We start from the raw sequence: 25,016 nt of genomic DNA on the forward strand, positions 1-25,016 counted from the left end.
CAAGCTTTGCATTAGGGAGCTCTGTTCCTGGCAACAAGATAAGCAAGCTCCAAGCTCCGCGCAACCCTGGCAGCCAGATAGCTGGTCCCGTGCAACCTTGAGGGAATCCTCAGACAAGCTACCAGCTGAGGCAGATGGATGTTACAGTAAAGAAAGTTCCTGTTCTCCTGCTTTTATATAGCTGGCTCTCCCTTCAGTAAATCGGCACGTTGATCAGTGACTTGGTGTCCTTCTTCGTGTTGCCTTGTTCTATCTCCCAGCCCTCCCCAGACCCCTAATTCTCCTTTAAAGTCCCAAGGCTGAATGCTGGGCTTTCTTGTCCGGGCGGGTGTTGTTCTATCATGCCGAGCTGGGAGCATCAAAGCTCCTTTCAGGTAGTTTTGGGTTACAGGCCTCCAACTCAGAACAGGTGGCTACCAGGAGAGGAGTAACTGGCCTCCTCTCCCTGCCGCCGACCCCCCACACAGGTTCTCATCATCTACCCCACGTCTGCGCATGGAGGGCAGAGGAAAACGTTCCGGACCCGATCTCCCTGCGTGGATTCTGGGGCTAGAACAAAGGACTTCGGGCCTGCACAGCAGGCACTTGCCCGGGCTAAGCTGTCGGCCCCATGAGCGAATGATTACTGTTTTTCCTTTCTGAGACATGGCCCCTCGTAGCCCAAGCTGGCCTCACAGCCTCTCCCTGGCCAAGGGCGGCTCTGAACCCTTGGTCCTCCCCATGCTGCAAATACAGGCTCGCGTCCACCCCGGCGTGTCCTGCTTCTGGGAGTTGGACGCAGTCGAAACCGCGATGGCGACACGGTCCCTACGGACGGAGTCTAACGGGCGGTCGCGCCGGCCGGGAGGTCTGGCCGTCCGCGGAGCGTCCTGCCGTTCAGGGCCGGGTCCCTTCCGGGCGCGCCCTAGCGTTGGGCGCACACTGGCAGGGCCTCCGGGTGGAGGCGAGGGCGGGGCGGGGCATATGCAAATGAGGCCCCGCGCAGAGGCTGCCGGTCCCGCGGATCCCGAGGGCGGCGTCGCGCGTGGCGAGCGTGGGCGTGAGGCGCGCGTGTGTCGGGCGCGGGGCGAGCGTGGCGGGCGCGTGTGGAGGGGCGCGGGCGGGGCGGCGGCCCCGGGTGTGGGCGTTAGTTGAAAGGGAGCGGCGGTCGGGGGAGGGCGGTCGGGGCGGGCGTGGAACTCATACTTACCTGGCAGGGGAGATACCATGATCACGAAGGTGGTTTTCCCAGGGCGAGGCTTATCCATTGCACTCCGGATGTGCTGACCCCTGCGATTTCCCCAAATGCGGGAAACTCGACTGCATAATTTGTGGTAGTGGGGGACTGCGTTCGCGCTCTCCCCTGGTCTTGTTGTTCATAAACAGAAGGTTGTGGGTGTTCGGCTCCTGCTGAGCCTGGGTGTCTCAGAATCTCCTGTTTGCTGTGTGCTGGAGAAACACCAACATCCAGTGATTATCCAGAATCTTGTCCAGCGGACCAGGCCAGCATGTTCAGTGCTTTAGAGAAGTATACTTACCACACCTGCTCTTCAGAGAACCTGGGTTGGTTTCCCAGCGCACATGTGGAAGCTTGCAAACGCCTGTCGCTCCCTCAGGTTCTAGCTGACACAGGCGCTGCTATCTGTGGTGCAAAGGATGCATCCAGACAGGCGAAACATCCGTACTGAAACTAAAATTGACCACACCCTTTTTATTACGTACTTTGTTTTGTTCTTCAAGACAGGGTTTCTCCCGGTAGCCCTGGACATCGTGGAACTCACTCACTCTGTGGACCAGGCTGCCCTCAAACTCACAGCAATCCGCCTGCCTCGCCTCCGCCTCCCTGGGTGCTGGGACTAATAACGCGCACACCACCACTCGCGGCTTTTTATCGTCTACTATTAATAGAAATTTTCACAAAGCCCTGACTACTACTAGCCTTTGAACTAGAATGACCTGGTGTTCAGGCTCTTCTCCTCCTAAGTCCTTCCTTCCTTCCTTCCTTCCTTCCTTCCTTCCTTCCTTCCTTCCTTCCTTTCTTCCTTCCTTCCTTCCTTCCTTTCCTCCTTCCCTCCTTCCCTCCTTCCCTCCCTCGCCTTGGGCTCACAGAGCTCTGCCAGCCTCTCTCCAATCTCCATTAAAGCTGAAGTCAATCCTGAAGAATTCGAATGGACTCCTCCTGCAAGGATGCTGACCTCTAGCACATGTACTTCCCTCACTCCCCTCTCCCCACCAATGGGGAACATTTTAATGATTTCTAAAAAGCATTATTGTATACAATGTTCTGTCTGCGCGTACCCTGCACACCAGAAAAGGGCACCAGATCTCACTATAGATGGCGGTGAGCCACCATGAGGTTGCTGGGAACTGAACTCAGGACCTCTGGAAGAGCGGCCAGTGCTCTTAACCTCTGGGCATCACTCCAGCCCGCTTCAATGATTGTTGTTTTAGATAAGAAAGGTTCTTCCTAGGCTCAGGGGAGCGACGTGTTGGGGTAGTGTGGCGGTTTGACTAGGAATGGCCCCACAGACTCCTGTCTCAAGATGCTTGGCCATGGGGAGTGGGACCGTTAGGAGGGGTGGCCTTGTCGGAGGGAGTCTGTTACCGGGGCTGGGCTTTGAGAGTCTCAGATGCCGACGCCGGGCCTGCTGTAGCCCTCTCGGCTCCTCCTCCGGCACCACCTCTGCCTGTGTGCCACCGCGCTTCCCCCCACGGCAGGAACGGACTAGACCCCAATTCAGTGTTTTCCTTTAGAAGCGCTGCGGCCACGGTGGCTCTCTCCGCACCAGAACACTGACTGAGACAGACAGATCCAGGCGTTAGCCTCCTGATCAGCCATGTTATTCCCCTTTGCTGCCCTGAAAGTTTCTTTTTGATGTCCTGGGCAATGAATAATGCTTATCTTGGCGGGCAGCAACAAGGCATTGAGCAAAGCCAGAATCTCAAGTCCTTTCACCATCCCTCTTCCTCTGCTAGAACCTGCAAACAATCATGCTCCAGGGGCTGGATTTCTGGATCTGGCAATAAGGTGGCAGGGTTTAGCCCTGTCGCCGGGGCAAAGGTGACTCTATGGTTATTAAAGAGCAAAGCCTGGTAATGTGTCATTCGAGCATTCGTGAGTCAGCGATCAGGACACTCTGAAGGGCATGAGGAGCATAGATGGTGAGGTCCTGTCCCAGAGTCAGGTTGTACTAGTGCCGCCACTGCCACTACTATTCGCAGGCAGGTTGGCCATCCTGCTGCTACTGAATCAAGCTTTTTGGATAGATAGGCTACTGGTCTCTTCCAGGGTCCAGTTTTCTGTGTTAGCACCCCTTTTGGCCATTCCCCGATTCTCGGCCACACAGAGATGGAAGGGTTTTGTCACATCAGGGAGTCCCAATGCTGGGGCTGACATTAAAGCTTGTTATCAAATGCAGCTTGTTCATCCTTTCCCCAGATGAAAGAGTCGTTGCCCTTTGTAAGGGCATACAGAGGGGCTGCCATCTCGGCAAATCCTGGAATCCACAGCCGGCAAAACCACGCTGTACCTAAAAATTCCCTCCGTTGTTTAGTAGTCCACGGAGGGGGGATATGAAACACAGTCTCTTTTCTAGCCTCCGATAGCCATCTTTCCCTCTCAATATATATCCCAGATAACTGACCTGTTTCCTGCAGAGCTGGGCCTTTTTCACCGACGCTCTGTAGCCGAGCTCACCCAGCTCTTGCAACAGCCGGTGGCTTCATCAAATATGGTAGAGGAATTTTTAAACCCTTGAGGAAGTCGAGTCCATGTAAGCTGGCCCGAGACCAAGGAGTCGGGATCTTTCCATTGGAAAGTGAAAATGTCTTGACTGGTAGGGTCAAGGCTTTGGACGGGAAGACACGGTTTTGGCAAAGAATTGACAGACAGAGACACCTTGATGGTTTTGACTCCGCTGCAACTTTACTGAAGTCAAGCTAGTATTTTCATACAAAAGGCACCTTAAAATTGGCATACTTCCCAGAACATTTAGGCTTTTACCAAGGATACAAAGTTTATGTTTTAACATAGGGCAGTGCCCACAAGAAATCTTTGCCTAGAAACTTTCTGATCAACGCAAACAAGAAACAAAAACCTCTAACTATGGTTCCATTATCACTGACTAGTGAAGAAGAAAGTCAGGAGCTGTAATAGTCCTCGGAGCCAAATCGAATACCTGCCAAAGTCTAAGCACACCTTTTTCAACCATCCTCCCTTATGATCTTCCCTAGGAACAAGACGCTGAAGGGAGGGGTAAACTCATGCCAGCTGTACTTCTCATGTTATTTTTTTTTTAAGAAGGAGCCTTTTATTTTTCCACTATTCTTAATGCCTATTAATACTAAATCTAATTTATTACCTTTTTTAAACTTATTATTTTTATTAGAGCCTTTAACAATCTACTAATAATAAATTTCTTTATAAAGTTAGCTGTGCTGTTTTAGGAGTCACAGAGAAAGATCAAATAATTCATTATTCCAGCCCCAGAGCCACAACTGAAGAAGCGTAGAAATCTCAGAACAGGACTCTTTTCCAAGTGGGATGAGTTTGCCAGGGACCTTCCAGGGGGCTTATTTCCGGGGAAATCATATCCCCCGCCCTGTAGCTTATGCTACTATGGCGACACTGGTGTGGGTGTAGCAGTAGGGCTTACTTGAAGACAAAAGAATGCATCCTTAAGGTCCAGGACTGTATACCAAACCCTGTCAGGGGGAAGGGAACTCAACAGGTTATATGGGTTGGCATGGTAGGATGTAAGTCTGTGACCTGTTTGTTAACTTCCCTCAAGTCCCGTACGGGTCTTGATAGTCGTTGCTCCCAGGCTTCTGAACCGGCAGCAATGGAGTATTCGAGGCGGATTGGCACCTTCTGAGAACCCCTAGGTCAAGGAGCCGCTGTATGTGAGGGCGGATCCCATCATGGGCGTCCTTAGACATTGGATATTGCCGCACCGAGATCGGGGTAGCCTGCGGCTTCACTCTATCTGAACTGGGGGCTGTCTCTCTGCTTTTCCTAGGCCAGCCGTTTCAGCCCGTGCCCTGGGATGTCTCTCTAGCCACCAGTCAATGTCCTTTTCCGGACTTACCATCTTTTCAAACAGGCAGTATTCATCTTCCAGCTGAATTGTCAGCACCTGAATGGGATTTCCTTTATTGTCTGTCACTTGTGGGCCATCTGGTCTAAAATGATATGGGCCCCTATCTTAGGATATTTCACCCTAACAGTGGGTACGAGCATGTGGGGACAACTAAGAATGAGTGGGATACCCGGCCCACTCGTAGGTCCACCGTTCTTCGGGTAGTCCATGAATACTGTTTACATCCAGTGGTTCCTTGGACCCACGATTTTTTTCTCTTTTAGCTCCTAAGTCTTGTAACAGAACAGAATGCTGGGCGCCAGTGTCCACCAAGTGGTAGACCGGCCTTTTCTTCCTTTTGGACAATCCTTGATCCAGTGTCCTTTCTCCTTGCAATAGGCACACTGATCCTGAGACAGAGGGCCCCTCCGATTGCCAGGAACTCTCTCCCTATCATTACGATTCTCCTGCACTATGGTGGCCAGGATCTTAGTCAACTTTCTGTCTTGCCTCTTATCCCTTTCTCTTTCTCTCGCTTCCTGCTCTTTCTGCTTTCTTTCCTCTTTCTCTTCTTCTGTCTCCCGGCTGTAGAAAACCTTTTTTGCTACCTGCACTAAATCCTTCAACGGCTTGTCCTGTAAACCCTCTGTTTTCTGGAGTTTTCTACGAATATCTCTCTGGCTGACTGGTCTATGAAGGTTATAGTCACCATTGCCTTATGCTCATATGAGGTAGGGTCATAGGGCGTAAACCGGGAGTAAGCCTCCATCACCCGTTCAAGAAAGGCTTCGGGGATTCATCCGACCCCTGAACCATCTTACTTTCGTCAAATTGGTGGGCTTTCGAGTGGCCCCACAGAGACCCACCATTAGAGTCTGGCAGTAGACTCTAATGGTGCTCCCTACCTCCAGGTGTGTTGTAATCCCAGTTGGGGCAGGTGAGGGAAAAGCCATCATCAATCTCATTAGGGAGGACGGAATGCCTCCCTCCATCCCTGGCACATTCTTCCTTGCCTCAAGGAGAACCTGTCCCCATTTCTCGGTAGTCAGGAGGGGCTGCAAGAGTTGCTGGCAATCATCCCAAGTGGGCTGGTGTGAGAATAGGACAGATTCAGACAAATCAGTTAGAGCTTGAGGATTTTCCGAAAAGGGGGTTATGGGCTTTCCACTTATTAATTTCCATCGTCATCAGGGAGCCCATAGGCCCGCAAAGGAAGGGCCGTGGAGTCTGCCTGAGCTGCTCGGCGACTCCACGTTCCCGCCCATGGATCACTTTCACTTTCGGAATCTGGTGGCTACTGCAGTGGTGCCCAGGGACTGGCGGCACCCTGCTGCAGACCTGCTGGGGGATTAGTGGGAGGAAGGTCAAAAAGAAGTCACAGTCTGTCCCCTAATAAAGTAGCCCGTCAGAAAAGCCAAAGAAGCAACGATAGAGACAAAGAGAACACCACAGGCAATTCAGATGAGGACGCCCTTACCGGTGGTACCACAGAATTCTGATTGAGAGGCTGCCTCACGGCAGCCATCTCCGATGAGAAGCAGATGGGAGGAGGACCATCACGGACCTGGCCTCCCCAGATGGAGAGGCTGCCGCCTCCCGGCAGCCCACTCCTACAGATGGAATCTGGAGCATCCTCCAGTTCCCAGATTCAGAGTGGTATACCAGAAATCAGACTAGTTCCGAGCTCGACCTCCGAGCCCAGTCTGATGAGGGTTGGGAAGGGGCACACTGTTTCCCGGGCACACTGTTTCTCGGCCAAACGCACCAAAAATGTAAGACCTGGAGTCTCACTGCTCAGGATCCCGCCCTTCCCAGGAACTCTCACAGACCACAGCTCGATGCAAAAGCAAGAGGTTTTATTGCTATCGTGATAGGGTCGCCCCTCCAAAAGCTTTTTATCCCTGAAAATCAGGTCACTTTTGCTCTATAGTTTACAGCTGGTTGCTTCTCACAACAGTTCACCCCGCCCTTCAAGAGCTCTCTGCACCTGGCTTCAATTCAAAGCATCACAGTTGTTTCTCATTCCCAGGTGGTCCCTCAGTATGAGTTAGGGTTTCTGTTGCTCCATGGGCAGGGCTGGAGAGATGGCTCAGTGGACAAGAGCACCGTCTGCCCTTCCAAAGGATCCAGGTTCAATTCCCAGCACCCACATGGCAGCTCACCACTGTCTGTAACGCCAATCCCCAATTCCAAGGAATCTGACACCTTCACACTAATACACATAAAGTAAAATTAAATAAAGTATTAACAACGACAACGGTGGTATACTCACTTAAGTTGTGCTCTCAGGAAGCAGAGCCTGGCAGATCTCTGAGTTTACGGCCGGCCTGGTCTACAGAATGTGTTCCGGGACAGCCAAACCAAACCCACCCACCCAGGAACTCCTTGACCAAAAGCAACCTGAGGAGGAACGGGTTTATTTCAGAACCGAGGAGCAACCTCTACGCAGCACTCCTCTGCAGCCTCCAGGTCCCCGCCCCGCTTGAGCTTGAGCTCCTCCAGTGTGGAAGCACAAGCCGAACAAACCCTCCTCTCCCCAAGTTGCTGGCTGTTTTGTTACAGCAATAGAAACCCTGCCTGAGACTCCCATTCTACAGAACTCCTTTCCTGGCCAGCCAACCAAAGCAAACCAACCAAAACACCAACCAGACCAGACAGACACGAAATCTAGTAGAGGAGGGGCGCTGGACCGTTAAAAGCGCTGGGACCGTGGTTTGATTCCCAACCCCATGTGGTGTCGGCACTAAGTCCTCTGCATCTCGGTTCCAGGAAGATTAGTACACAGAAACATTGATGGATGCTCGGTTCCAGGCAGGTGGTACACAGGGGTATTGATGGATGCTCAGTTTCTCAATGTTTCAGACGGAAACACCATGACCAATAGCAGGGTGGGGAGAGATGGCTTATGCTTCCACATGGAAAGAAGAACAGGGCAGAAGCTGTAGAGGAGACAATGGGGTGGGGGCTCTTCCCGCACCTAACAGTGATTAGCAACACGAGGCCGCTACGCACCTCCTTTGCAGAGGAGGCAAACTGCTGAGGGCAGAGCCTAAGAAGAGCAGAGATAACTGAAAGCTTTTATTTGAACCGCGAGACCAGGGGAGAGCGCGAACGCAGTCCCCCACTACCACAAATTATGCAGTCGAGTTTCCCGCATTTGGGGAAATCGCAGGGGTCAGCACATCCGGAGTGCAATGGATAAGCCTCGCCCTGGGAAAACCACCTTCGTGATCATGGTATCTCCCCTGCCAGGTAAGTATGAGTTCCACGCCCGCCCCGACCGCCCTCCCCCGACCGCCGCTCCCTTTCAACTAACGCCCACACCCGGGGCCGCCGCCCCGCCCGCGCCCCTCCACACGCGCCCGCCTCGCTCGCCCCGCGCCCGACACACGCGCGCCTCACGCCCACGATCGCCACGCGCGACGCCGCCCTCGGGATCCGCGGGACCGGCAGTCTCCGCGCGGGGCGTCATCTGCATAGCCCCGCCCACGGCCGAAGACAGACTCCCAGCCGCTAGGCGGGCCTGGAGCGCCCACGGCATCTGGGTGGGCCCCCACTGCTGGCCCTGCCCGGGCGCCAGCGTCCACTCCTGCGGCTCACACACTCGAGCAGGTCTTCCGTGCATGCCACGCTTTCTCACGGCACCCAGGACCCCAGGCCGGGGACAGCACCGCCCACCATGCACTGACCCTCTCTTCCTCGTTCACCGCTGATGAAAGCGCCCTTCTTCCTGCTGGTTGGCCCACGGCCCGATCTTTTGGGAGGCGGTTTCTCCAAGGACGTTCCCTCCTCAGACAGGACACTGACTTGGAGCAAGTGGATAGAAAGCTGGCCAGCCTCAGTCCCAGCGGCGCTCAGGCGGTGCCGGATCACGGGGAGGTCTAGCCTAGCCTGGTCTACGTATCTACTTCCAGGCCAGCCAGGGCTACACAGTGAAATCCTGTCTCAAACAAAACGAAAACGGAAACCAAACACGGAGACTCGAGGGCTGAGCGCGTGGCGGGCTCTCTGGATTCTACGTACACAGTGAGACGAACATCCTTGTCAGAATAACGACAAAGCTACGACTCGGGGAGGGACTCACGTGTCGCTTGGTGAGAGAGGACAACATGCGCCCATGCGAGATCGAGCCTCAGCACCGACGCATTAAATAATTAAGATCAAAACGCCCGGGACCAGGCTCCTGACCCGCGGCGGATTTCCCAGGCCTGAGCGCCGAGGCCCAGCCAGTGCCTCTAAACCGAGGCACCGCGCGGAAACCGCCAGACTTGCGGACCCTTACCTCGGCGCTCTTGAATTTCTTGCCCCCAAAGTGAAAAACCAAAAAACACTGGACCTGTGCTTCCGCCCTGAAGCCAGCGTGTCAGGAGAACTGGACTGTGGCTCTCCACGCAAGACTTGAAACTTCAGCGTCCCAGAATAAGTAACTCTGGAGCTGAACTCAACTTTTAAAAGTATTCTTAGGCTGGAAGGATGGCTCAGGGGTTGAGCGCAGCCAGGGAAACCGGGCTCAGTTCCCACACTCACTCCCCCCAGCTCACAATCGTAGGCGCACACTTTTTATGTTTGTTTATTAGGTATATGAGTGCCCTATTTTTCTGCACACCTGCACGACCCGAAGGCATTAGACCCCCGACATTGTGGTTGTGAGCCATGGTGTGCTTGCCGGGAATTGAACTCAGGTCCTCTGGAAGATCAGACAGTGCTCGTAACCACTGGGCCAGCTCTACAATCCAGCTGCGTACTTTTTAAATTTTACTTTATTTTAATTCGACCTCCCTTCCAAGCCTTATCCACCCTAATCCCTTCCAACGCCCCAACACTAGGCAAGAAAGAAAGTTGAGGGAAGGGGGCAGCACATGTCTCCTTCCTCCTTCCTGCTGTTCAGGGATGCAGTTCCCTGGGGCAAGTCCAATCTTCATGCTCTGGATATCCAGCAGTCCAGCAGTAGCAAACTCAGCGGCAGGGTGAAGGTGAAGCAGCAGCAGCAAGAGCGGCAGCCGCCGAGGGCCCTCTCGGGCGGGGGTACCCAGAATTAAACTGTCTGCAGCTGGCACAGATCACGCCCCTGCTAGAGGACGAGACAACCAGCGTTAACAGCTGTGAGCAAACTGAAGCAACCCTGTATTCCATACCTGTTGACAAAACGTAACTGAGTTTCCAAAGACACAAAAACCTCCACTGCACGGGAAGCCAGCACTGTCCTCTGTGGGCTCTTCCGGAACGCGGTGCACAGACATATATGCAGGCAAAGCATCCACACACGGGAAACCGTAACCAACCTTCCTTCCCTTCCCTTCCCTACTTTTTCCTTTCCTTTCCTTTTCCTTTTCCTTTTCCTTCCCCTTTCCTTTCCTCCGTCTGTCCCTCCCTCTCTCCCTCTCTTCCTCCCTGGAGCAGGGCCCATAATGATGGCCCATACCTTTAAACCCAGCACTCGGGAGGCAAAGGCAGGGAGATCTTTGAGTTTGGGGCCAGCCTGAAGGGGGAGGGGGGGAGGGATGTTTCCAGAACAGTCAGGACTACACAGTGAGAGTGTGTCTCAAAACATCCTCCTCCTCCTCATCCTATTTAAGAGATTTGGTTTCGTTTTATGTATGTGTTTTTGCCTGCGTGTATGTCTGTGTATCACGTGTGTGCCATGCTCAGTGGAGGACAGAAGAGGGCATCGGGGCATCAGATCCCCTAGAATGGTTGCAGACAGTTGTGAGTTGCCGTGTAGGTGAAACTTGAACCCGGGTCCTCTGAAAGCGCAGCCTAACTGCGAGGCAGCTAAGGGTAAAGGGTCGTTTCCCTTTCTGTGTCGGTGATGACGCTCTCCATAAGTGTTCCCAATCCGTTTTCACTCCCAGGATACACGTACCTCCTGGACCCGAATTTGATGCAAGGTTCCAACCCTGTAGTTTGACTGGACTGTCACCTTCTGCGCTCCCGCAAATGACCCCGCTGGCATCCAGCCTCTAGCGTGGCTTAGATTTGCAAAACTGACGCTAGAAGCGGGAGCCAAAGAGGTCCTAGAGCTCACGTCCAGCAGCCCGAGAGCCCGGGGAACACAGGCGCCGCCTCGGAGGGCTGGAGCGTGGTGGACTGGCTCCAGCAGTCCCGGGGTGGCCACGCTCCACTCACTGCATGTGTGGCGGAGTGGCTGCCACGTGACCGACCCACAGCGGAGGAGCACCTGCTCCTTTCCGGCCTCATTTCAACCGGCTTTCGGGAGGGAATCTGAGACAGGGTGTCCTGTCCCTCAGCAATCCAGGCTGGCCTACAACTCAAGGCTCCCCAGCGGGCTGACGATTTCGGAACCATGCTCTCGTCCTGGTTTAGGGACTGATGCGTCTGTGTGTGCCACGGGAGTGCAGAGGCCAGAAACGGAGAAGCCATCTTTCCTCCTGGCCCGCCTCGTTGTCCTCCTGTGAGGTCGATGCTCTAGAACGCCGAAGAGGAGGCCGCTGGAGCTGTGGAGTTCCGCTGAATAGGCAGCGGGCGACGCTGGAGGGCAGCGCTGGGCTGCTTAGAGGTGTGGGCAGCTGTGTGCAGATGGTCCGCGGGGGACGCGGCTAGGTCAGGGCGCCAGGGTGTCCACAAGGGACTTCAGTGACCCTCCGGGGACAGGAAAGGCTACTATTACTGTGTTCATCACGAAAACGGGCCTGGAAAAAGCACACGGGGAAGAGTAAGGGGCGGACGTGACTGGAAGGACAGGCTGCAACAAACATGGCCAAAGGTGAAGGCTCTAAGATACCTGGGAGGAACTAAATAGCCTGACATGGTTTTCTCTTATCAACCAGCGCACACAGGGGAGAGCGCGAACGCAGTCCCCCACTACCACAAATTATGCAGTCGAGTTTCCCGCATTTGGGGAAATCGCAGGGGTCAGCACATCCGGAGTGCAATGGATAAGCCTCGCCCTGGGAAAACCACCTTCGTGATCATGGTATCTCCCCTGCCAGGTAAGTATGAGTTCCACGCCCGCCCCGACCGCCCTCCCCCGACCGCCGCTCCCTTTCAACTAACGCCCACACCCGGGGCCGCCGCCCCGCCCGCGCCCCTCCACACGCGCCCGCCTCGCTCGCCCCGCGCCCGACACACGCGCGCCTCACGCCCACGATCGCCACGCGCGACGCCGCCCTCGGGATCCGCGGGACCGGCAGCCTCCGCGCGGGGACTCATCTGCATAGCCCCGCCCACGGACTTTTTTCTTTCCTTTCCTTTCGCCCCGTTTGTTTTTTCCCTTCATCCCTTTACAGCCTGGTCGCAGCCCTCGCCCTCCTCTCCACCCACTCCCACCCTCACCCCCAGGTCCCTCATGGCCACCCTCCCCTTCACGCCCTGGCTGGCCCGGCGAGGGGCAGCAGGCTCAGAGCACCCTCTCCCACGAGACCAGCCTCGGCAGCCCCGCCCGGGAGAGGATACGCAGGCTGCAGAGTCAGAGACAGCCCCTGCTCCCTCTGTTCCGGGGTCCACGGGTGACCAAGCTGCACAGCTACATACGTGCAGGGCCTCGGTCCCGCCTATGCAGCTCTTAGGCGGCTGGTTCAGTCTCTGTTAGCTTCTTTGGGTCTGTGGACCGTAGCATGGTTTCCTGTACTTCATGGCTAATATCCGCTTATTGAGTGGGTTCGTGCCACGCGCGGTACCTCCCTCGGGATGGCATTTCCTACTCCCAGCCCTTGGCCTGCAAATGGAATAGCGGGGCAGTCGAAGCATTCCGTTGTGTACGAACGTGCCACGTTTCCTTCACCCGTTCTTCGGAGGAGGGACTTTCAGGCGGTTTCTTTTCTCTCTCTGGCTTGCTTGTTTGTGGTGGGCAGGAGACAGGCTCTCCCCGAGGCCAGGCCTGGAGCGCACGCACGTATGTACCTGGGATGACCTAACCTTGAGGTCAACGTGTCCCACCAGCCACCGCTGGGTTCTGCAGGCCAGGCCAGCAAGCCTGTCTACCGGGTGGACCACAGCCTCCGCCCTGGGGACTACCTTCCCTTCACAGAGCACTCCCCACAGGTTCTCAGGCAGAAGACACGGTGAACGCACGGCGAGTCCGAAGAGCGGTGGGGCAGACGCAGGGGCTGGTCCAGACCTACTCGTCCCGATACTTCACCTTCTATCCACGGTGGCGGGAGCTGTGCGCGTCCTGCGGGAGTCGATTCTCCTGTCCCCGCGTGGGCCTGGGCACAGCCCCACTTGACCGTGCTCCTCCACAAGAGCCTCCATGGCCACGGGGCTTCCTCACAGCAGCAGAGACCCAGCTGACCCCGTCTGGGGTTACAGATGCTCCCTCCACGTTCAGCTTTTCTCCTGGGTTCCAGGCGCTGAACTCGGGTCATCAGGCTTGTGAAGCAAATGCTCTCTCACCCTCCTTCCCTGCCCCCACTCTCTGCTCCTCAGGTTTAAAATGTCGGGGTGTAGCCAGGGTGTGGTGACACCTTTCTAGTCGTAAGTCACCAAACCCGATGGAAGGTTCTTTTTTCCTTAGAGTACAAAGTCTTTTTTATTTTATTTTTTTTAAGTTTTCATCTCATTTTATTTTTTGGTGTTTCCAGACAGGGTTTCCCTGTGTAACCTTGGCTATGCTGGACTCCCTTTGTAAAGCAGGCTGGCCTTGAACTCACAGTCACCTGCCTGACTCTGCATTTCTGAGTGCTAGGATCAAAAGCGTGTGCCACCACACCCGGCTTCTATTCTTTTCTATTCTATTCTATTCCTTATGTTTTGTTTGAGACAGTTTATCTCTGTATAACTGCCCTGGCCGTACTGTAGCTTGCTTTGTAGACCACGCTGGCTTCGAACTCACACAGACCTGACTGCACCTGCCATCTGAGCAGTGGGATCAAAGGCCACCACGCCCCACTGCAAGCTTGAATTCTTAAATTTTCTCTTAAAGACTGGAGAAAGAGATCAGCTGTAGGTTAGGAGTACTTACTTGGTACTCTCATAGGGGCCCGGCTTTGGTGCCCAGCACATAAGTCTCCTGTTTCACAACTGCCTGTGACCATAGCTCCAGGGATTCCAGCACCCTCCCCGGCCTCTGCACACACACACACACACGTGGCACTTAGACATATATGTAAAAATGACTTTTTAAAAATTAAAACTTGGGTCAGGAGAGATGCTTCAGCGGTTGAGAGCACTGTCTGCTCTTCCAGAGGTCCTGAGTTCAATTCCCAGCAACATACGGTGACTCATAACCATCTATAATGAGATCTGGTGCCTCTTCTGGTGTGTGAGCACACATGCAGGCAGAGTAGTATATATATATATATATATATATATATAAAAGTTAAAATTTTATTTTGGAGCTGAGCCTGAGGCAGAGGCAGGCAGAGCTCTGTGAGGTCAAGGCTAGCCTGGTCTACATAGTGAGTCCCAGAAGGATTAAAAACTAAAGCAGTATGTGTGGTGTGCCCGCATACCCACATGTGTGGACACACACACGTGTGCAATTACACATATATGTGTTTGCAGGGTGGACAGAAGTTAGAGGTGGCAATAGGGTTAGCCCCCTAGCTGTCTCTCCACTCTGTTTCCTGAGGCAGGGCTCCTGCTGGACCCGGGGCCGATTCCAGTGGTTGGTTTCCAGCTTGTCTTGGAAACACCCTTTCTCTGTGTCTGGAGTTACAGCTACGGGCCCCCTCGGTGCTGGGAAGGGAAACCTGGTCGTCCGCCAGAGCCAGAGCAGCGAGTCTCCTAACCACGGACTCATGTCTTCAGTTCCCTGGTGCGGGTCACCACAGCTTCTGGGAGGTGATGTGTGCACGCGAAGGCCGTGTGCTGTCCACCAGACAGCATTTCTCAGCTCTCCTCTCACTGACAGTTCTCGCGGGAGCCTGGCCCTCTCCCGAGTTCCTGGATGGTTGGCGCAGATGGAGACCATTGACCTGCAGCTGAGCGCTCACAGTTCCTTATTCTCAGCAGTAACCTCAGCATTCATGTGTTGCAGAAAAACGGTAACACAAATCCCACACATAAATGTAATTTGGTTTTGTTTTTAGAGACAGGATTTCCCTGTGTAGTCCTGGTTGTCCTAGAACTGAGATCTGGCTGCTTCAGCCTCAGGCTCAGGCATGGCCCCCCACTGCCCGGCAAATATAAACACTTAGGAGGCAATTTGACATTATGAGCATTTAGCAAAACAACAGCATATACTGGAGACAAGACTCTTCCCTCAAGACAACCTAATGAGATTAACTGGACCACAACAAATGTCTGTCTCCTGGTTTCTATTGCTGTGATAAAATTCCATCACCCCAACCCAAGCAGATTATTTCTGAAACTTCAGTTACAGAACACTGTCCATAACCGAAGGAAGTCGGGGAGAAAAATAGGCAAAAACTGAAGAACCTACAGCAAAGTTTTCTAGTGGTTGTTTTCTTTGCTCTACGGTCCTAAACTTTAGCACAGCATGCATATACTCCTTGTAAAAAGCAGCATTAACGTTAAGCGTCGCAAGTCGTAACGTCATTTATGAAAAACACTACGACTCACATATAACTTCTGGTTCTTAAAAGTAGAAATACTAAAGTCCTAACTCAAGCTGTGTGGATTCTTTTATTGACCAGCGCACACAGGGGAGAGCGCGAACGCAGTCCCCCACTACCACAAATTATGCGGTCGAGTTTCCCGCATTTGGGGAAATCGCAGGGGTCAGCACATCCGGAGTGCAATGGATAAGCCTCGCCCTGGGAAAACCACCTTCGTGATCATGGTATCTCCCCTGCCAGGTAAGTATGAGTTCCACGCCCGCCCCGACCGCCCTCCCCCGACCGCCGCTCCCTTTCAACTAACGCCCACACCCGGGGCCGCCGCCCCGCCCGCGCCCCTCCACACGCGCCCGCCACGCTCGCCCCGCGCCCGCCACACGCGCGCCTCACGCCCTCGATCGCCACGCGCGACGCCGCCCTCGGGATCCGCGGGACCGGCAGCCTCCGCGCGGGGCCTCATCTGCATAGCCCCGCCCACAGCCTTTCCCGTCCCGCTTCCGCTTTCCCCTCCTTTCCCTCCTGGCTCTCCTCTCTAGACCCGCAGGCTCTCCCCCGGGCTGGCCTGGCCTGGCGCGCGCTCTGCGGCCTGCACGACTAGACTTCTCGTCCCGCCTGGGAGCCGTCGCCCACGGCTGGGGAGAACACGCCCGGGCGTCGTGGATGCCAACGTTCCCGAGGTTATAAAAATCTAGAAAATGTTGGTCTACATATTAAAAACAAACAATATTTTAGATTTCTTCCTTTTGTTACTCTTGTGCTTAATGTATATATCTGACAAAATTCATAGCTTTTATTATGGTATTATTAATATCTGCCATTTCTGGGGTAGACTTTGACACAGAACTATTGTAAACCTATTCCCTTTCGTTGGTTTGCTAAAAAAAAAAAAAAAAAAAAAAAAAGTTAAAATACAAGCAGTTGCTGACGCAGGCAATTTTACTTGGCCAAAATATTAGAGGGCTCACACAAGGTTGCACCGAGCCTGCTGTCTAGTTTCTATGGTTGCACGGAGTTTCTCAGGGTCAGAGCAGTCCGCTGTAGGACCACCAAGGTCAGTCTGTGAGGACTGGACTTTGAAAAATAGCCAAGAGGCTAAATTCCACTGCTCAGATGCCGTTAACTCCAAAAAGGCTGCCACATAGACACACTTAAGTTGTTTATAAAAAAATACAAAACAAGCAGCTGACTGGTGCCCATTCTGTTGAATATAGTTTTACCTGTTACTCTCAAAATGTTACGTTGTATTAGATTTGTTGATATGTTACTTTTCTGAGTTTTTTTAATATATATATTTCCTTCTGTGTAAAAAATCATGAGACCAGGATCTGGCATAGCTCAAACGAATCCCAGATGAGTTTTTCCCTGGTGTTGGGATTCCTCACTATTCCCATTTAATAGACAAATCTTAACTTCTGTCTTTAGTCTAAATTTGTCTCAGCAGATTTTCACCTGGTTGACTCTGGGCTGCAAGCTGAAATCTGGGCTTATTAAAAGCTGACATGACTGCTCCCTGTCTCTTCAATTGGATCAACTAACCAGACTCTCCCCAACTTTTGACCAGCATTTCAGCCTCTTTCAAACTGAGATATCAACGGTGCAATCTATCAGCATTAAAGAAATTCCAGAAGAAGGATCTCTGGCCCATTGTCCCATTCTACAGGCTGAAATGTTGAGTCAAAAGAAAAAAAAAATTTTCTTAAGATAAAATTCTCACTCTTCATGATTGAAGCAGTTACAAGGAGAAGGGGGAAATGAAAGGGTTAGACTAATTTTGTAACCTATATATCTTCTAAAACCTATAGTTTTGAGTTTTAGGTCCAGGTTTAGCTAAAGCCTCTTAATACCTTTCCAGAGAATGGGGGAATGTGACCCTATCTGTGAGGACAGATATAAAAAAAAGTGAGCGAGCAATGACCTTCACTCAGCAAAAAGAAGGACCAGACCCTTGTCTTCAAGATAGTGTTTCCTAGCAACGAACCCAGATGGCCTCAATCCTTCTTCTGAGTAGCTCCTGACCTCCAGCCAAATCTTCAAGGATGAGCTAACCACCCCAACTTCAATTGCAGCTGCATCCACACTTGGCAGGACTGGCCAAGCTTGAGTACCTAAGACTAACCAATTATCTTACTTTACAGCTTCCTCATCCAATCCTAAATTGCCAAGACTGCAACTTCAAATTTCCCGCAATTTTTCTTTTAAAAACCTAAAGCCTTTGTCTCCCGGGGCCACTCTTTGCTGACAGGCAGGGGTGGACCCATTGCGCAATGGTTAAATTAAACCTCCTGCTTTTGCAATGAGTTTTGGTCTGTGAGAGTTTCTGGGAAGGGCGAGATCTTGAACTCCTGAGCTGTGAAACCCCAGGTCTTACATCAGCAGCAGCGAACCCAGAGTGGTGTTGACAGGGACTAGCAGAGCTGGCCACTGACCTGTCCTCCAAGCACAAACCAGCCTTCCTGGGTAGGCCCCAGGCGGAGCCACGCACTTAGGTGTATTCTTTCTGCCTTGCTTCCCTTCATGAAACCCTCTCCTGTGCACGTGTGCACACATGGTGTGCACAGCACTCGTGTGTGTCTGTGTGTCCAGGGCTGAGGCTGACTTCTGGGACTTGGTTCTCTGCCTCCACTCCAGGGGGTCTGGGGCTCAAACCCAGGTCAGGCTTGGTAGCAGCAACCCTTACCCAGGGAGCCACCCTGACACCCCCAAACACTTTCGGGAGGAACAGGGTTCGGGGTGGTGTTGTGGAGGTTTTGGCTTATGCTATGTAAACATTTTTTTATGATCCCAAGTGGGGGAATTTTAGTCTCTTCACAGCTGATTATTGCCTAGTGCAGGGGTGTGGTCTTTGCCAGCTGGGATGAGCTGAATTCTAGGACTTTGAGGGCTATGGATAGAATAGCCCAGAGGAAGAGCGCGGACTGCTTGCTGCCTTTGCTGGCTTGCTGGTCACCTGGACTTTGGGATTTCCTGACCATGACACTGGTCTTGCCCCCAAAGACTCCTAGGATCCTACCCAGCAGGAAGAAGAGGACTATGTCCCCCTTCCCTCCAACCTTCTTTCTCCTTGGGGGGTGGGCTTGGAAGGGAGGTACAAGCTTTAAGGAACCCCCAAATAAAGTAGCATTTGAAAAGCTAGCGCCTACAGGGTAGGGGTGCGACATCTGTGTAGCCCCTGGCTGGCCTGGAGCTTCCTGTGTAGACCAGGCTGCATCAAACTCAGAGATCCACCTACTGCCACTGGGATTAGAGAGGTGCGCCACCACGCCCGGTCTCTCCGGGTTTTCCTTCTGCTGTTGCTCTTTTGCTGGACAGGGTTTCCCTGTGTGTAGCCCTGGCTGTCCTGGAACTAGCTATATAGACCAAGCTGGTCATGAACTCACAGAGATCTGCCTGCCTGTGCCTCCCCAGTGTTGGGATTACAGGCCTGTGCCACCAACCCCCATAACATATATATATATATACATATATATATATATGTGTGTGTGTGTGTATGTATATATATATATATATATATATATATTTTTTTTTTTTTTTTTTTCTTGAGATGGGATTTCTCTGTCCTGGATTTTGCCTGTCCTGGACTCACTTTGTAGACCAGGCTGGCCTGGAATTCACAGAGATTTACCTGCTTCTGCCTCCCAGAGTGACAGGATTACAGGTGTGGGCCTCCATGCAGGCGGCCCTTCTTTGAAGCTGGTGTTTACTGTTCCCCTCCTGGGCTTGCCCGGCCTTAAACTCACAGCCGCAGTCCTCTTCTGGCCCCAAGTGCCGGGATTACAGGCATGTGCCACAACCCCAGCTCATAGGTGTTATTTTCAAGGTGGCAGTGAGAAAGCCCTGCGCACTGTCCACTCATTATGTCCGTTATGCACCCCCACCCAAGGCCCCCAGGCAGTGTGTACTGCTGAACTCTCTACCCTACCCCGGGAGGCCCTCTCACAATGAATCCGGGGCCTGAAAGGCCGCTCAGGGGGCAAGCACACGTGCAGCCACGTCACTGCCCACAACTGGAGTCGGGTACCCACGGCCCAATCACTCGGTGGAAAGGACAGAACTGACGACCTTTACCAAGGTCCCTGCCCTGACACAGTGCACACAGCCCTCTAAAGAGAGAACCCGGGGGTTTGAGCTGTTTGGTGATGGAGGCTGCTCTTCCCTAGGACCCGCATTCCTCTCCCCGCATCCACAGTGAGGTGCCGGGTCCGGGGAATCCTATGTCCTCCTCGGCAGCACCCCCCTCCTGTCCTTCTCACCCACGGCACACATGTGGCACACAGATGGGCAGGCCAAAGCACTCCTACACGGCAGAGCAAAAGTAAAAACCTAGTACGTTTTTTCACGATGTAACATTAATAAAAAACACACTCTGTCCGCTTTAGAACAACAACAAACACGGGCAAGAGAAGCATCGTGCATTCTGTCCCCTCCTATCTCTCAGCGTTGACGCAGCACTTTCACCTTTCCAAAGCGTGGCACCAACATTGGTGGATCCTCACAGCACCCCTGTGAGGGAGGTCGACGAGTCCTGTCCAGCAGAGGCCTGAGGCAAAGGCCAAGAGCATCTTGCCCAAAGCAGACTGAGGCCACGAGGGCAGCTGGGGAGGGCCGGACCCGACCCCACAGGCAAGGGCTCTTGGTCCTGCACATTGCCCACGGTGGACACCGCCTGGGTGTGTTTCTGCCCACGAAGGTCACGCACACCAAGGACGAAAGGACCTCTCCGCCAACAACAGGAAACCCGACCAGGTCAGTCAGAGAGCGCACTCACCAGCACAGGGACGAGGGAGGCGAGGGAACAGGCCCCGGGGGAGGCTGGGTGGGGGCCATGGCAACTGCCTGCGAGGCCGACCGGACCGCAGTCTCCAGGATGGTGTGGAGAAATGTGAACAAACTAGGAACCCGGTCCCGGCTGACCCGGCCAGAGCTCCGGGGTTTAGAAAGACGCGGGCTGGGTGGACAAACGTCTCAGGGTTGACGGGCTGAGCTGGGGACGGGATCCCGGGAGCCAAGATGCCCCTGTCCAGCTCCCCCACAGTGCAGCGCAGAAGAGCAGGCCGCGCTGCCGGAACACGCTCTGTGCGCTGGGTTCATCTCAAGACACAGCGGGCAGGGCAAAGATCAGAAAGCAGACCTGCACTGTAGAGCTAATACTGGAGTAGATTTATTATCGCTACCCCGAGTTCCAGAGTGATACAGGGAGCGCGGAGTTAAAACGCCCCGGTGGCCCTGGGCGGTTACAATATCGGTTTAGTCCACAAGTTTAAGGCAAACATCCTAACGCATCCGCTTCTCTTCAGAGAGCACACTTACAAAGCTTACACAAACTCTGACCCAAAACGTCTACGTTCGTTAATTCAAAGTAAGTCTATTAAGATGCTTACACGGATACATGAAAGAACACAGGGCGCTTCAAAAAGAAGAAAACAATCCAGAAAGGCAACCTTTATCTTGTGTGAACGACATACTCTGAGAAGGTCAAACTGGACAAGTGGTTCCTAGGTAAATAAGGCTGGCAGCCAGAAAATCGCCACGTAGGAACAAACGCAGTTAAGACAGGCTACTTAGAGGAGAGAGAGGGTTGAACTTTGGGCTTCTTGGAAGGTCAGGCGCGGGCCGCTGAGCCCCGCCGCGCCACTGTCTCTCAGAAGAAGAGCAATGCATCGGCCCGCGGTGTCTGCTGTTCCCAGTGAGCTTAGATGCCGGACGTCATCAGGAAAGCAAACCAGAGTTGAAGGCAGCCCTTTTCGACAGAAGGCGAGCGGGGCCTATGTGTCCCCGTTTAAAACCGCAAGGTAGTTCTGCAGCAGCTGGAGATTGCCCTAGAGTCGGAAACACAGTCAATCATCAGGCTCTTTAGTCCTGACAGCTTGAAATAATCGTCGTTTGTAATTTTTTTAAAGATTTATTTATTTATTTATTTATTTATTTATTTATTGTTTATACAGTGTTCTGCCTGCATGTGTGCCTGCAGGGCAGAAGAGAGGACCAGATCTCATTGTAGATGGTTGTGAGCCAGCATGTGGTTGCTGGGAATTGAACTCAGGACCTTTGGTAGAACAGCCAGTGTTCTTAACCTCTTTAGTCCTGACAGCTTGAAAGAGTCGTCGTTTGCGTTTGTAATTTTTTTTTAACTGTTATTTGCTGTGTATGTCTGGGCACACCATGTGCCTGCCTGCTGCCCTCAGGGGTCCCACACAAGCAGGGAAAAGATAAGAGAAAGAGTAATCAGATGCCAGAAGTCTAGAAGCATTTCTCTCACAGTTTAAAGACACAAAGTACCAACTTGATCACTAAACAGATTTCTACCGACCTAGACCAGGATTTAGATGGTTTGACTTTAAAAAAAAAGTTTTTTTTTAACTTTTGTGTGCACTAGTGTGCTTTGCCTGTGTGCCTGGCACCTATTAATCAGAATCCCTGGAACTAGAATCACTGGCAGATGAGTCACCAAGTGGGTGCTGGGACTGAAGAACTCTGGTTCTCTCAGGAGAGGCCAGTGCTCTCATCTCTCCACATGCTGGACACGTTTGACAAGGGTTGAATAAGACTTCTGTGTCCAAGGTTAACTAGTGAACCTCATTTCTGATTGTGTGACTGGCAGGTTTTAAAATAATGTATTTAGTTTTATGTGCATAGGTGTGAGGTTGTCCTATCCCCTGGAACAGTTAGAGACAGTTGTGAGCTGTCCGGTGCTGGGAACTGAACCCGGGTCCTTTTGGACAGGATTTTTGGAAGAACAGCCAGTGCTCTTAACCACGGAGCCATCTCTCCAGTTCCTAAACTAGTACTTTTAAAATAAAAATGCTAGCATTGTAAGGAAAAGTATTCTACAGAATTGCCATGCAGGTAGCCATTTGTAGAACACTTGAACCAGCTTCAAAGCTTAGGAGATGTGAGGTTGGAGAGATGGCTCAGAGTTCAATTCCCAGCAGCTACATGGTGGCTCACAACCACCTGTAATGAGATTTCATGTCCTCTTCTGGCCTGCAGACATACATGCAGGCAGGACACTGTATAAATAATAAGTAAATAAATCCTTACAAAAAAGAGCTTAAGAGAGATGTTACATGAGCAGGGCCTGGTGGCTCACACCTCTATCCCAGCACTTGGGAGGCAGAGGCAGGTGGGTCTCTGTGAGTTCCAGGACAGCCAGGGCTATAGAGAAACATCCTATCTCAACTCTCCCACTCCTACTGGGGTGTTTTATGTTTTGTATAAGAATGGCCCCAGCAGACTCATAGTGGCATTAGGAGGTGAGGCCTTGCTGGAGGAAGTCTGTCTCTGAGGGTGGGCTTTGGGGTTCCAAACGCCCAAGCCAGGCCCAGAAGTCTCTGCTACTTGTCCAGAGCCATGTCTGTCTGCATGCTGCCATGCTTCCCACTGTAACAATAGTGGCCTTTTTTTTTTTTTTTTAAAGACTTATATGTACTCTGTATATGGTGTTGTGCCTGCAGGGCAGAAGGTGGCGCCAGATCTCATTTCAGATGATTATGACCCACCATGTGGTTACTGGGAACGGGGCTCAGGACCTTTGGAAGAGCAGCCAGTGCTCTCACCCTCTGAGCCATCTCTCCAGCTCAGATAATGGACTTATTAAATAAACCTCTGAACCTGGGCACAGCCCCACTTGACCGTGCTCCTCCACAAGAGCCGCCATGGCCACGGGGCTTCCTCACAGCAGCAGAGACCCAGCTGACCCCTGTCTGGGGTTACAGATGCTTCCTCCACGTTCAGCTTTTCTCCTGGGTTCCAGGCGCTGAACTCGGGTCATCAGGCTTGTGAAGCAAGTGCTCTCTCACCCTCCTTCCCTGCCTCCCACTCTCTGCTCCTCAAGTTTAAAATGTCGGGGTTTAGCCAGGGTGTGGTGACACCTTTCTAGCCGTAAGTCACCAAACGCGATGGGAAGTTTGTTGTTTCAAGAAATGAAAATGGAGGAGGAAGGGGGCACCTTGGGATGTGAAGTAAATAAGCTGAAATTAAAAAAAAAAAAATCCCAAACTTTTGATTTTACCAAAAAGAGGCTGAGGTGAAAAGTTGCTTAGTGAAGCAGAGAAAGCTCCCAGCTGACCTTCCTGCTCAGCTGACATCCCAGAAGCAAAAAGCCAAAGCCAAAAGCCCTTTATTCTTCTCCACGCTGTCCTAAATACCCTTCTCTCTCTCCCGCTCCTCCAGACAGGGTTTCTTTGTGTAGACTTGGCTGTGCTGGACTTATTTGTAGACCAGGCTGGCCTCAAACTCCCACAGATCTGACTGCACCTGCCATATGTGTGCTGGAATCAAAGGCCACCATACCAGGCTGCAAGCTTGAATTTTTAAATTTTCTCTTCTTCACTGGAGAAAGAGATCAGCTGTAGGTCAGGAGTACTTACTTGGTGCTCTCTTAGGGGCCTGGCTTTGGTGCCCAGCACATAAGTCTCCTGTTTCACAAACATAGCTCCAGGGATTCCAGCACCCACCCCCGGCCCCTGCAGATACATACATACACACTCTCTCTCTCTCTCTCTCTCTCTCTCTCTCTCTCATGTCACTTAGTCATATATAAAAATGACTTTTTAAAAGTTAAAAATTTATTTGGGGCTGGGCCTGAGGCAGAGGCAGGCAGAGCTCTGTGAGGTCAGGGCTAGCCTGGTCTACATAGTGAGTCCCAGGAGGATTAAAAACTAAACCAGTATGTAGCTATGTGTGGTGTGCCCGCATACCCACATGTGTGGACACACACACGTGTGCAATTACACATATATGTGTTTGCAGGGTGGACAGAAGTTAGAGGTGGCAATAGGGTTAGCCCCCTAGCTGTCTCTCCATTCTGTTTCCTGAGGCAGGGCTCCTGCTGGACCCCGGGCCCATTCCAGTGATTCCAGCTTGTGTTGGAAACGCCCTTTCTCTGTGTCTGGAGTTACAGCTGCGGGCAGATGAGCTGCCCCCACTCGGTGCTGGGAAGGAAACCTGGTCGTCCGCCAGAGCAGCGAGTCTGCTAACCACGGACTCATGTCTTCAGTTCCCTGGTGCGGGTCACCACAGCTTCTGGGAGGTGATGTGTGCACGCGAAGGCCGTGTGCTGTCCACCAGACAGCATTTCTCAGCTCTCCTCTCACTGACAGTTCTCGCGGGAGCCTGGCCCTCTCCCGAGTTCCTGGATGGTTGGCGCAGATGGAGACCATTGACCTGCAGCTGAGCGCTCACAGTTCCTTGTTCACAGCAATCATGTGTTGCAGAAAAACGGTAACACAAATGCCACACATAAATGTAATTTGGTTTTGTTTTTCGAGCTTCGCCCTAGTGACATAATCGACATGTGAAGACTAATGAAAAATTATTAGGATCACAATGGTGACTGTCTTCTAGTTTCAATTGAACTTCACGGACGAAAACCTAGCAAATTGTGGTGGAAAGGGTTGATTGCACAACCTTCGGTCTCATACCAGGTTTACTGTTGTTAACAAGTTACCAGAGGAAACTAAATTCTTTTATTGACCAGCGCATA

At 52.5% G+C, this 25,016-nt stretch overlaps 4 non-coding genes across 4 annotated transcripts; 1 reads left to right on the plus strand and 3 right to left on the minus strand.

The window, feature by feature from the left end:
• Nucleotides 1–1,181: 1,181 nt before the first annotated feature.
• LOC132655585 (U1 spliceosomal RNA) lies at nucleotides 1,182–1,345 on the plus strand. The gene has a single exon (XR_009593378.1). It is a non-coding gene; the product is annotated as a U1 spliceosomal RNA (small nuclear RNA).
• Nucleotides 1,346–8,153: 6,808 nt separating this feature from the next.
• LOC132655596 (U1 spliceosomal RNA) lies at nucleotides 8,154–8,317 on the minus strand. The gene has a single exon (XR_009593389.1). It is a non-coding gene; the product is annotated as a U1 spliceosomal RNA (small nuclear RNA).
• Nucleotides 8,318–11,851: 3,534 nt separating this feature from the next.
• LOC132655607 (U1 spliceosomal RNA) lies at nucleotides 11,852–12,015 on the minus strand. Its single transcript, XR_009593400.1, has one exon. It is a non-coding gene; the product is annotated as a U1 spliceosomal RNA (small nuclear RNA).
• A 3,604-nt stretch (nucleotides 12,016–15,619) lies between these two features.
• LOC132655674 (U1 spliceosomal RNA) lies at nucleotides 15,620–15,783 on the minus strand. The gene has a single exon (XR_009593460.1). It is a non-coding gene; the product is annotated as a U1 spliceosomal RNA (small nuclear RNA).
• Nucleotides 15,784–25,016: the final 9,233 nt, after the last annotated feature.

Source organism: Meriones unguiculatus, chromosome 7 (genome assembly GCF_030254825.1).
Source record: "Meriones unguiculatus strain TT.TT164.6M chromosome 7, Bangor_MerUng_6.1, whole genome shotgun sequence".
Taxonomy (NCBI): domain Eukaryota; kingdom Metazoa; phylum Chordata; class Mammalia; order Rodentia; family Muridae; genus Meriones; species Meriones unguiculatus.